General features: G+C 54.4%; 1 non-coding gene across 1 annotated transcript; it reads left to right on the top strand.

Annotated features, from left to right (window-relative positions):
- The first annotated feature begins 10,388 nt into the window (after window positions 1–10,388).
- On the top strand, window positions 10,389–10,505 carry LOC113620265 (U5 spliceosomal RNA). Its single transcript, XR_003432712.1, has one exon. It is a non-coding gene; the product is annotated as a U5 spliceosomal RNA (small nuclear RNA).
- Window positions 10,506–11,958: the final 1,453 nt, after the last annotated feature.

The raw sequence follows: 11,958 nt of genomic DNA, 5'->3' as shown, positions 1-11,958 counted from the left end.
TAATTCAGAGGCCTGGGGGATGGGCACCATCTATGGTTATTATTTTGTTACTGTTTTGTTATTATTGCCAGCAATCTGTGGCCTGAGTTGGTCCCTTGTGGCCTAGGGAAGTATAGGCCCAGAGTCCAGGGCCTCCCAGATGCCCCAGGCCAGGTGCTGGGGTGAGGGGTGGGCAGCCTCCCTGCCACGGAGCTGCAGAGGGAAGTGCTGCTGGGTGCTGGCACAGGGACTCTACAGCCCTTACTGAATGGCCTCCAGTCTGGGGCAGTTGGGAGGCTGCTCTTGACTCCCTGGTGACCTTCTAGCTCCGGCACCTGGCAGCTCCTTCTTTCAGGTCTGACCCCTTTTGTGCATCCAACACAGATTCCCCCTTTGGGCACCTAGGGAATTAGCTTGAGCCTGCATTTTGGCATCAGAGGGACCTGGTTGCAAGTCCTGTCCTGCCATGCAGGAGCTGTGTGACTCTGAGCATGTTGCTTAACTTCTCTGAGGCTCTGTCTCCTCAGGTGACATGGCAGTGATGATGATACCCACCTCCCGGGCTCAGCCACGTAACAAGTCCTTACTATCGGCTGGGCCAAGGTGGGTGTTGGTGAAATGATGGGGATGCAGCCCGGAGCAGAGGGACCTGGCAGTCTAGAGGGGAGAGTTGCTATAGTAACAGTAAGAATGGCCACATTTATTGAGCTCTCACTGTGGGCAAGGTGTACTGCTAAGTGCTGGATGTTGACTGACTGTCCCACTGTTACCAGGAACTTATGGGGAGAGTGGATTGCCTCACATCAAAGCTCACACGTTGTGAGTGGACAAGCAGGGATTCGAACCCAGGCTGGGCTGACTCCAAGTGTGGGCACAGAGTCCTCTGTGATACAGTCTCCAGCTCTGTCAGTTTCTTCCACTGGACCCCGTTGCAGGGTTAGGTGAGGATTCATGGTGACATCAGTCACTCCTTGAGGGTTGTGGTCCAATGGGGGAGCCTTTGGTATCTTTGAAAGTTCTGAATCTAAAACATTTGGGGATGGGGCACATCTGATGTCACCCCTGGGGGCAGTCCCCTTGCACCCCTCTGCTGGCAGGAGGCCCCCTTGTCTTGCTTAAGCCTCTCTCAAGGCTGGTGGGATGGGCAGCTCCTTGCCCCTCTTGGCTTGATTCTCCTTGAGCTGCAGTACAGTTATCAGGGTTGTACACAGAATGACCCTATGGGCACTCACGACCCCAGGGGCACATATCATAGACATGGCAGATTTTCTGAAGTTAGGACAATTTTCTGAAAGATGGGAATAAAGTGGAAGTAAAGGTGCCTTTCCTAATTCTCACAGACATGCCATGTGAACCAGAATCATTTCTACTTTGGGAGAATGACACCTCAGTCCAGTGAACTCCCACTCATCTTTCAAAACCCAGCTCCAGTAATCCCTCCCTGGGAAGCCTCTACCCTCTGTGTAGGAGTCATTGCCCACTTCTCCACCTGGGGCTCCCTCAGCCCCTCCCTCCCCTCTGCCAGGCTGAGAGCTGCCGGGTGCAGTGATGGCTGCATTGGATGGGACTCCACCTGCCCCCTAGCCCTTGCCTGCCCCAGGACAGAGTCCATGGGCATCCCAGAAGGCCAGCCTGGGCCTGAGCTCAGGGGCCCTATGGAGTTTCATGGGCACCTAAAAAGTTGGATCCACTTCCATCCACTCCCATTTTGCAGATAGAAACACTGAGGCCCAGAGCAGGGAAGGACTTGCCTGAGGTGTCACAGTGAGTTGGGGGCCCAGATCTCCTGACTCCCCACTGAGGCTGTGGCACCACTCCTGGTGGGGAGGCAGCCAAGGGACGTGGGACAGGCTGGCGATGGGGACAAGGACATGAAGATACCTCCCCCGCCCCCTCCCATGGTCCTGGAAGTAGTTTCCAGGCAACTTCCTGGGGGAATTCCCCACATGGAGCCAGGATGTCCGACTCCTTGGAGACCGATTCACTGGTGGAACTGTAAAGGGAGCCGGTGCTGGAGTCTGGGCTAGGGGTCTGGGGGCAGAAGTGAAACCTTACCTGCAGCTGCCCGGACCCAAAGTGACCCTCCTCCCCTGCCTGCCGAGAACCCCCCATCTCTAGCTTCCCTACTCACTCCATTCACTTCATCCTTCTGAGATTTATTCCCGGGCCTCGGAGCCTGAAAATAATTTGCTGACAAAGCCCCGTCCCGGGCAGGTGCTTTAATTGGTTTTGTGGGAGCAGGTCTGGGACCATCTATTTAGAAGGAAATAGAAATTATGGCGGTGCTGCCCGTCCTTTCCCTGTAACGGGTACTGTGGAGTGTGTCTATGTGTGTGTGTGGTGAGGGGAAGGGCAGCTACAAGGAAAGCAGAGGCCTGGTCACAGGGGATGCAGTGATTGGGCGGGGGTGTCTGGGGCCACGGGGCAATGAGAGTAGGGGCTGCAGGCTGGCCCCCTCCTCAGCCCTGGCCCAACGTTGGAATCAGAGCAGGGCAGCTTCTCAGCCTCACAGAGCCCACGGCGAGGAGAAGGCATGGGGACTAAGGGGGCCCAGGGGCAAGGACACGGCTGGGCTGAGCTCTCAGGAGCCTCGTCCCCGTCCTTCCTCAAGGACACCCTAGCGCCTGGCCGGTGGGCACCTTCTAAAACACAAATCACATTTGTAACTCCCCCGCACCTTTTTCTTTTGGCTGCTCTGCACAGCTTTCTGGATCTTGGTTCCCCGATCAGGGATCGAACCTGGCCCCAGCAGCGAAAGTGCCAAGACATAACCACTGGACTGCCAGGGAATTCCCACATATTTGTAACTCCTAGACTCAAAGCCCTTCCATGTCGCCCCACTGCCCTCAGAATGAAGCCAAGTTCCTTAGCTTGACATTCAAAGTCCCTCACAGCCTGTCTGCCCTCTGATGACCTCTCCAGCCACATCATTCTTTTCTCCTGTCCCCAGCTGCTCCCTACCATGGTCTCTGGTCGCTCTACCAGGTACCTTTGGTCCCATCCTGGCATCCCGCCCCTTGTTAACACTTCAATTGCCCCATGACTGAGGAGATCATCATTATTCTCATTTTATAGCCTAGGAAATGGAGGCTCAGAAAGATGAAAAGTTACCTGCCAAAGGTCACACAGCAGGGCTGGGACTCCAACCCAGGCCCATCCAGTGCCCAATCCCATACTCTGAACTACCAAGGTGTACATGGGAACTAGCCAAGTTCCCTCAGGCCTCTAAGCCCCATGTCTTCCCCTGAAATATCCCTGCTTGCATTTTTTCCACTGGCAAACTCCTGTGCATACTTTAAAGCCCACTTGATGTCACTTCCTTGGGAATCCTTCCTTGACTCATCCCTCCCATGTCCAGTCTCTCCTTTGGGCTTCCCCAAGCCCCAGCCAAGCCCTCACCTCAGCTCTGATCTCTGGGTTTGTCAGTGTCTGTCTCCTCCACTTCATTCCTCCCCCCCAGACTGAGAGCTCCAGCTGAACTGTTGACCCTACAGAGTGGGGAGCACAGCCCTGAAGCACAGATGGGTCAGATCCTGGGACCTGGACTCTTTCCTTGTCTGGGGTATTGAGCAGCCTAGACCACAGCAGTTCTGTGTGATTCCGAGCAAGAACCTGTGTCTCTGTGGACTCAGTTTGCCCATCTGTAAAAAGGGAAGGTCAGCCTGGAGGCATCTGACACTTGGGGACTCTGAGGGCCAGGCTTGGGCTGGAGTCTCACACCATGTGACCAATGTGATTTGTGACTCTCGTGATGTATGTGTGGGGGGTGGCCACTCCCCATGTCAGGGTGGGTCACATCAAAAGGCCAGTGCTGATGCCCAGCTCAGCCTGGGTTCCACGTGGTGACTGTAGACTGGGCTGCAGAGCTCTGAAGTGAGTCTCAGATTAGCGCTGCAATCGCAGCTCTGCCAAGCCTCCCGACCTCGATGAGCCCCGGTTTCATCTGTAGAACGGAATAATAATAATACCACCTCACAGGGTGGATTTGCCATGAGGATCACAGGAGAGATGCACAGGGCCTGGCCCAGAGCACGTGCCCCAGAGGTGTTCACTATTGTCATGGGCGCAAAGAACTTTGGGTGCCATGTCTTCGCTGGCACAGTAGGGGGTGACAGGGGGTGCCTGAAGGATCTCAGTCTAGACAGACAACCAGACTGACTCACAGAGACCAGGCCAGAGCTAAGGGGCCTGCGTGGGGCTTGTTTTCCTGGCCCCAAGGTAGCCAGTCAGGCTGGGGCTCCAAGGGGCTCTTTTTCCTGGTGACTTTTTTTTGAAGACGCCAGGACATGTTAAATGGGTAGGGGCAGTTCCTGAGGACAGATGGGCAGGGTGTGTGTGGGTGGCTCAGAGGAGGCTTGGGGCGGGCAGAGCTTCCGGGATGAGGCAGGTGGTACCCAGAGGAGACCAGTATGGTCCATGGCCCAGGAGGTGGCCGGCCAGGTTCGGGGGCCCCCATTCACATGCCCCAGAGTCAAGGTCCCGTCCAGATTTCCCCACTTCCAGGCTGTGGGCCGAGCCTCAGTCTCCCGCTCTGTCGAACGAGAAAGCAGCCCCTGCCGGTGGCCGCGGGGGGTGGCGCGAGCAGCGCGGGCCCGGGAGGCCACAGCCGTAGGGCTCTGGCCGGGCTCCCGGGACCCGCGCGGCGGCAGCTCCCGCCCCTTCCACGTGGCCGCTCCAAGAGGGCGTCTGCGCTTCGGCGGGCCCCACGGACCCGGGAGACGAGGAGACGCCCCCCTCGGGTGCGGCTCAGTGCGGACCGCAGGTGGCGCCAGGGGGCCGCGGTTGGGCCTCCCTCGCGGCTCCGGCTGCCCGGCCGAGGGGCGGCGCGGAGCGGGGAGGCGGGCGTCTCGGCCGCTCTCGGGCCCGCCTGTCGGGCACCGCGGCCGTCGGGCGGTCGGGCCGCCGAGACCCCGGTGGGAGTTTGGGGCGCTGGGGTCGCACCCCGGCCGAAGGAGGCCAAGGCCCAGGCGGACGCCCGTGCATCCCACCGCCGACCCTCGAGCGGCCGGACCCGCCTCCTCCCCATACACCGGCCACCTCGCAGGGCCTTCCCGCCGCGTGTGTCCGGCTCCGCGCGGCAGCGGGTGTGCGCGGGGTCCGGGGGCTGTGTGTGTCAGCCCGTGCGGATCCACCGCGTGAGACAGTGGCCGCGGGCGGGAGCAGGGACGTGTCCGGCTGGTGTGTCCGGCTGGTGTTTCCGTGGGGAGACCTGCGTGTGGCGGGCCGGGTGTGAGTGCGCGCGGTCCCGCTGGGCTGGGAATGCTTCCTTTGTTCCCGGCCCTCAGGGGGGTCCCAGGCCGGGAGCTGCTGGGGACGGTGACAAGGGCAGGCAGAGGAAGAGGGGCGTTCTCTTCCTCTCCCTCAACTTCCCACCTCCGGGTTCTCTGGCCTCTTTCCGGAGTTGGTCAGGATCCCTACTGGAAGGAAATGGAGGGGTGTGTGTGTGTGTGTGTGTGTGTGTGTGTGTGTGTGTGTGTGCGCGCGTGTGTGGTGATGGACAGGAAGTGCGAGGGCCCTTCAAGGTTTCTGGCTTGTGCAGCCAAGTGGATGGAGGCACGGCTGCTGCGAGGAGGAGCAGGTGGGGGCCCCCGGGCTGGCCTGATGGGAGCCCTGTGAACCTTTGGCCCTGATCCATGCCAGACGCTGGGAATCGGGAGCCCAGAGCGGCCTGTCTACCTTGGACAGGTGGGCTATGGTATGTGGCTACGTGGGCTTCAAGATGTTTCTCATCATTAAAGAATGTGAGTCCTGGGCAGGTGGGTCTGTGGACATGGCCCTGACAGGCTGCTCTGCCAGGAGAACTCAACTGCCTGGGGTCTCTCAACACCATCCAACCCCTGTCACCAAGGGACACAGGCCCCATTGTTAGAGGAACAGGAAGGGACTGAGGAAAGAGGGAGGGCCAGGCCAGGTGGGTTTGCCCATTCTCTGGACCCCCTGATGCAGACATGGATTCAAAGCCAGCTGGTCCCCCCAGCCTAGGCCATCAGGGGAAGCCGGGATTGGGTCCAGGGTAAGCAGGGTGTGGAAGGGCATTGTCTCTGGAGTCAGAGAGACCGAGGTTCAAATCCTCCCACATACTGGCTCTGTGTTGGGCAATTGCCTCTCTGAGCCTCAGTCTCCTCATCTGTAAAATGGGAATAATGGTAATTCCTACCTCCGTATGGGGTTGTTGGAAAGATTCAAATCCAAGAACATGTGTGAAGTACATGACACCACAGACAGGAAGTGCTCAATACATTTTAACTCATTATTATTATTATTGTAATAGATCTTGGATGCAGCAGTAGATGTTCTACCTCCAGACCTTTGCAAGTTTTGTTTCCTCCACTCAGAATGTCCTGGTCCGGTGGTGTACCCCTCCTCATCCTTCCATGCTCAGGTCAGGGGTCTTGTCTCTGGAAGCTCTTCTGAGCTTACCCCAGCACCCAGCTGCCCTGATGCGTCCCTTCGTATGCCGCCCCGTGCCTGGTGTGCATCAGTTCCTCACCAACGACTGTCTCCCTTCTCCCACACTGGCTACCACAGGTGCTGGGTCTGACGTTTTTCTGTGTCTCCAGGGCCCAGCCAGAGGCCCCACGACCCCCCAGACCTTGGTTTCTGGCTCCCTACTTGAATTCCAGATCTCTTTCCCCTCAGATGAGCAGAGCCTGGGCAGGGCCCAGCAGTGGGGTGTGGGATGCCAGGCAGTTTAGGAGGGCAGCCAGGTCCGTGCTGCCCTGGGCTGGGCTGGGGGTGAGGAAGCGGTCCTGGGAGGCCCAGGCTGGTGGAGGTGGAAGGAGGTTGAGAGTGAGGGAGCAAGGTGGTGGCCGTCTTTGCCTGGGGCATCCTTGATCACAAATACAGGTAACGAGGGAACAAGAAATGTGGGAGTCCCTTTGGGGGGGCCAAGGCCCAGGCAGGCCGATGGCATTGGCCCAAGGGCATGGGCAGTCCAGCCAGGCCCATGCCCCACTGGCCCTGGGCTCAGGTCAGTTCCAGGCCTTTCTTCTCAGCCCCAATGTGGAATCCTGTCGGCCTGGTGTTGGGTTTCGAGCGGAAGGGAGGGATTTTATGGCCTGGGTGAGGGGAAGTGGCAGACAGGCAGGGGGTAGATGGCTTTCCCGGAATCCCAGATCGCACTTTAATAATTTGTTTCAGAATTAATGTCCATTCGCTCAGTCTTCACTGTTCCAGCTCACTGGAAGATTAAATAAAAACCCGTGCCCCCCTCCCCGCCGCCCCACAAATGGAGGGAGACCAACCCCATTCTCTCCGGCTGGGCTGGCTGCCTGAAGCCAGCGCAGGAAATAAATCTCTCAGAGAAAACCACTTTGCTCACAGGATTTCAATCCAGCGGGGCATAGCGGCCCCAGTCACTCCTTGCTTTATTTAGCTGATAATCTTTTATTGTATCAGGAGACTCTCGCAGAAGCACCGCGTCTTTACAGGCCCGAGGCCTCCCCAAACAGCTGGGCCGGGCCTCCTGAGGAAGCGTGGGCTCCCCCTTCCTGGGCACCCTCCCGTTGCGCAGGTGGCAGTGCCGGGTACCCAGAGAGGTGGGTACTCAGGTGCCAGGACAGGGAGTGGCTGTCCCTGGCTGCAGGGCACAGGCAGGGCACAGGCAGGGCCTCGGCAGGGCTGGAACGGCTACACTTCACCTCTGGGGACCAGGCTTCAGGGGCCCAACCCAGGGAGGCTCTGCAGCCAGGGAGGCCGTGGGCAGAACTCCAGCTGAGGCATCTTCCATTCGTTCATTCATTCAGTCAGTCAGTCACTCTGCAAATATTGTGAGCCTTCCCTGTGCCAGACTCTGAGAATCAGGGGTGAGGAGACAGACAGACAGACAGGTCCTGCCCCCCTGGAGTGACAGCCTCTCCTCCAGTAGTTAGCCTTTGTCTCACTGCGTCACCTGATCGAACTTTCCTGCTCTTGTACCATCTTCTCTGACTCAGGCATAGTTCCATTCTTTGTTTCCACTTAGTTTTTATTTCATGTGGATTATCAATTACAGAAGCCAAGATATTAATTTAATAATACTTAGAAATATTAGAAGCTGACAGAGTATTCTAAAAATAAGTAAAAACAAGTCTCCACATCAAAGAGGGACATGATTAGATAAAGGTAATGAAAATCCATCAATCTTGGGGTCAGGAGAGAAAATCAGCCAGCATTAAGATACTAGGTAATTACTTTATCCAATTATTCATTACTTATTTATTAAATTATTTATTTATTTATTATGTTTCCACTAATTATCCAATATTTATGATTTTTTCCATTATTCCTTTCATCTTGCCTTTTTTAAATTTTAAATTGCCTTTTTTAAAATAATGTATTTTATTTTATTTTAATTAATTAATTAATTTTTGGCCGTGTTGGTTTTCATTGCTGCATGCGGGCTTTCTCTAGCTGCGGCGAGTGGGGGCTACTCTTCGTTCTGGTGCGCAGTCTTCTCATTGCGGTGGCTTCTCTTGTTGCGGAGCATGGGCTCTAGGCGTGCGGGCTTCAGTAGCTGTGGCACATGGGCTCAGTAGTTGTGGCTCGCGGGCTCTAGAGCGCAGGCTCAGTAGTTGTGGCGCACGGGCTTTGTTGCTCCGCGGCATGTGGGATCTTCCCGGACCAGGGCTCGAACCCGTGTTCCCTGTCTTGGCAGGCAGATTCTTAACCACTGAGCCACCAGGGAAGTCCCCATCATTGCCTTTTTAGCATCAGTTAAACTTATTGTGTATTAATAACTTTCTCACACAAAGTTCTTTGAGTTTATAAATCTTATCTACTGTATCTTTCATAGTTCAACCTGGGGCACCAGGGTATTTTGTATTCTCACTGGGGTTGAATAAACTTCATGTAAATAAAGAATTTGGTTCTGATTTCTTCAACACATTTCTTGTTTTATATTTTTCTCAAATTTTTCTTATTTTGAAGTTAATTATAGACATAGGAAGTTGGGAAAATAGTATGGAGAGTCTGGGGTACCCTTCCCCGCAAAATTCCCGCAAAGGTAGTATCTTGCATGGCTGTGATACAATATCAAAACAGCAGGGTAGGCAGGTCTGAGCAAATTTAGGATTGGACAGTTTGGACAATTTCAAATTGCCTTGTGCTCCTGGGCCTCATTCCTGCTCTGCACCCCTTGACTGATTGTACCTGCCTTGCAGGGTCCTCAGGGGAACCCTCAGCATCGCCAGGACGGTCGAGAGAGAGTGTGGGTGAATCTGACAGGACCCTGACTGCATTCATTGTGGGCCTTCTCTGAGCCAGGCACTGGCAGGTGCTACAGAACCTTATGGCGGCCAGACAGGCAAGGTTCTTGTCTTCCCAGGCCTGCTCTGGATTAAGCCCCAGACTCTGGGGCTTTCTGGTGGGAGGTGGTTAAACACCCTTTATTATGGGCTGCAATGTATCCCCATGAAATTCATACGTTGGAGTCCCAACCCCTGTACCTTAGAATGTGACTGTATTTGCAGGTAGGGTCTGCAAAGAAGTAATTAAGTTTAAATGAGGTCATTAGGGTGGGCCCTGACCCAACATGGCTGTTTAAGAAGAGGAAATTAGGACACACACAGAGGGATGACCGCGTAAGAACGCAGGGAGAAGGGGGCCATCTACAAGCCAAGGAGAGGGACTTTATAAGAAACCAACCCTGCTGATACCTTGATCTTGCACTTCTAGCCTCCAGAATGGTGAGAAAATAAATTTCTTTTGTTTAAGCCACCCAGTCTGTGGTACTTTGTTATGGCAACACTAGTAAATGAACACTCTCCAATATGTTAATCTGCATTTGGGGGAGTGAGGGGGACCGCCCCCAGGAGCTGATACCAGGTGAAACACAAGACACCCAGTTATATTTGAATTTCAGATAAACAATGAATAATTTTTTGGCATATATTGAATGGGACACACTTATACTAAAAAAATTAAATGTTTATCTGAAATTCAAATTAAACTGAGTGTCTTGTATTTTCATTTGCTACAACTGGCCACCCAGCCTTAGAACTAAGGCAGTGGCTCCCACCAGGGCAGAGGCTCAAGGACACACAGACCAGCCCTTGCTGCCCAGAGGGAGTGAGAGCTGGAGGCTGCTTCCCAGGCCTGAGCCACTCTTCCCAAACGGTTCCCATCTCCCGCACAAACATATTTATTGGGCTTGATGGCAAACAGATTATGCTTGTCCCAGGAAGGGCAGCTCGAAAGAGAAAACCTCGAAGTCGGGGAAATAATGAGGGGAAATTAAAGTGCATTAAGACCCTTCTGAGAGATAGCGTCAGGGTGAGTTACAGGCCCGATAAGGAACTGGGGGCTCACACAGGGGGCTCAGAAAGGTCGCCCAGTGGCACGCAGAAGACCAGGAATCATAAATATGGGGCAAGATGCCCAGCTGGGGTCGCCGGGGTGAAAATATTGGGGTCATTCCGAAAACAATTATCCTGCTTGGTTTGCTCTTCAGGTCCTGTAAATCTTTCACCTTTTATAAAAGATTTCTGGGGAAAGAAGCACTTTGGAAGCTTTAACTGATTTTTGTGGCCAGTTCTTGGTGGTTCTGCTAAAAGAAAACAGACAAAAGGGAAAAAGTAATTACCCAGCATTCTCAGGGGCACAGGGATAGGCTGACTGGCTTCTTCTTATTCCTGAGAGAGATTAGGCTGCCCCGGGTTTTGACTCACTCCATTTGGAGTCTGGTCACAGTTTAACGATTATTTTCGTTTGTTTGTTTTGAATCCGGTCACAGTGGGGCTCTTGGTACCCAGTGGATGCTGCTTTTTGGGGCAGATGTGGCAGCTGTGTGGCGGCCATCTTGGCTGGTGTGCTGGCCATCGTGAGTGTCGAGGCGGCCATCTTGAGTGGTGTGGCAGGCGTCTTGGCCTACATGTACGAAGGCTCATGTGCCCACACAGAGCCCCTGAAGCTGGAGAATGTGTCTAGGCTGTGCTGGCTTCAAGCACACAGCTCCAATCACCACTGTTTTCTCATTGTCTGTCCAAGACAATGGAATGCATTCCAAGGGAATGCTTGTTCAAGCTCTGTGCCTCTGTGTCTCTCTGTCCATGTTCCGGGACAGTTGGCAGCACCAGCAGAAGGTAATCATTCATTCCACAAAAGTTTATTGAACACCTGTTATATGCCTCTACCTCAGAAATCTCCCTCCCATCACTAGCTCGTTTAATTCTCATGACCCTGTAGAGGAGGAATTATTAGCCCTATTTTGCACATGAGGAAATTGAGGCTCAGAGAGGTGAAATGACTGGTCTAGTGTCATGCAAAAATAGGGGGCGAGGCAGAGCTAGGATTTCAACCCAGATCAGAACTGTGGTCTTCCCAGTGCCCCATGCCTCTTAGTTAAGAACAAGGGTTAAGATTATGGGGTCTGGGGCTTCCCTGGTGGCGCAGTGGTTGAGAATCTGCCTGCTAATGCAGGGGACATGGGTTCGAGCCCTGGTCTGGGAAGATCCCACATGCTGCGGAGCAACTAGGCCTGTGAGCCACAACTAGTGAGCCTGCACTTCTGGAGCCTGTGCTCCGCAACAAGAGAGGCCGCGATAGTGAGAGGCCCGCGCACTGCGATGAAGAGTGGCCCCCGCTTGCCACAACTAGAGAAAGCCCTCGCACAGAAACGAAGACCCAACACAGCCAAAAGTAAAAGAAAAAAAAGAGTAGTGTGACCATAAAATTAAAAAAAAAAAAAAAAAAAGATTACGGGGTCTGGGGTCAGATGAGACCGAGTTGAAATTTCTGCCCTGCTTCCCCCTAGCTGTGTGACCTTGGGTGAGTCACTGAGCACTCTGAGCCTCTCTCTCCTCATGTGTGCAGTGGGCACAGTGCTATAGTCCTGCCACAGTGGTGCAGTGTGGAGTCAAGCAGCCCGTGCACCCGGGGGCAGAGCCCAGGCTTGGAGCTTCTAGTGTCCTCTAGAGGGGGAGGCTGTTCTTTATATGAGAAGACAAAGAGTTTCTCCCAACCGTCTCTCGCCATCTGCCAACTCCCAACAGGGTATAATTA

The sequence above is a fragment of the Aethalodelphis obliquidens genome, unplaced genomic scaffold, assembly GCF_003676395.1.
Source record: "Aethalodelphis obliquidens isolate GAN/ISIS:26980383/991018 unplaced genomic scaffold, ASM367639v1 scaffold7, whole genome shotgun sequence".
Lineage (NCBI taxonomy): Eukaryota > Metazoa > Chordata > Mammalia > Artiodactyla > Delphinidae > Aethalodelphis > Aethalodelphis obliquidens.
This window is presented reverse-complemented; position numbering and strand designations above follow the sequence as displayed.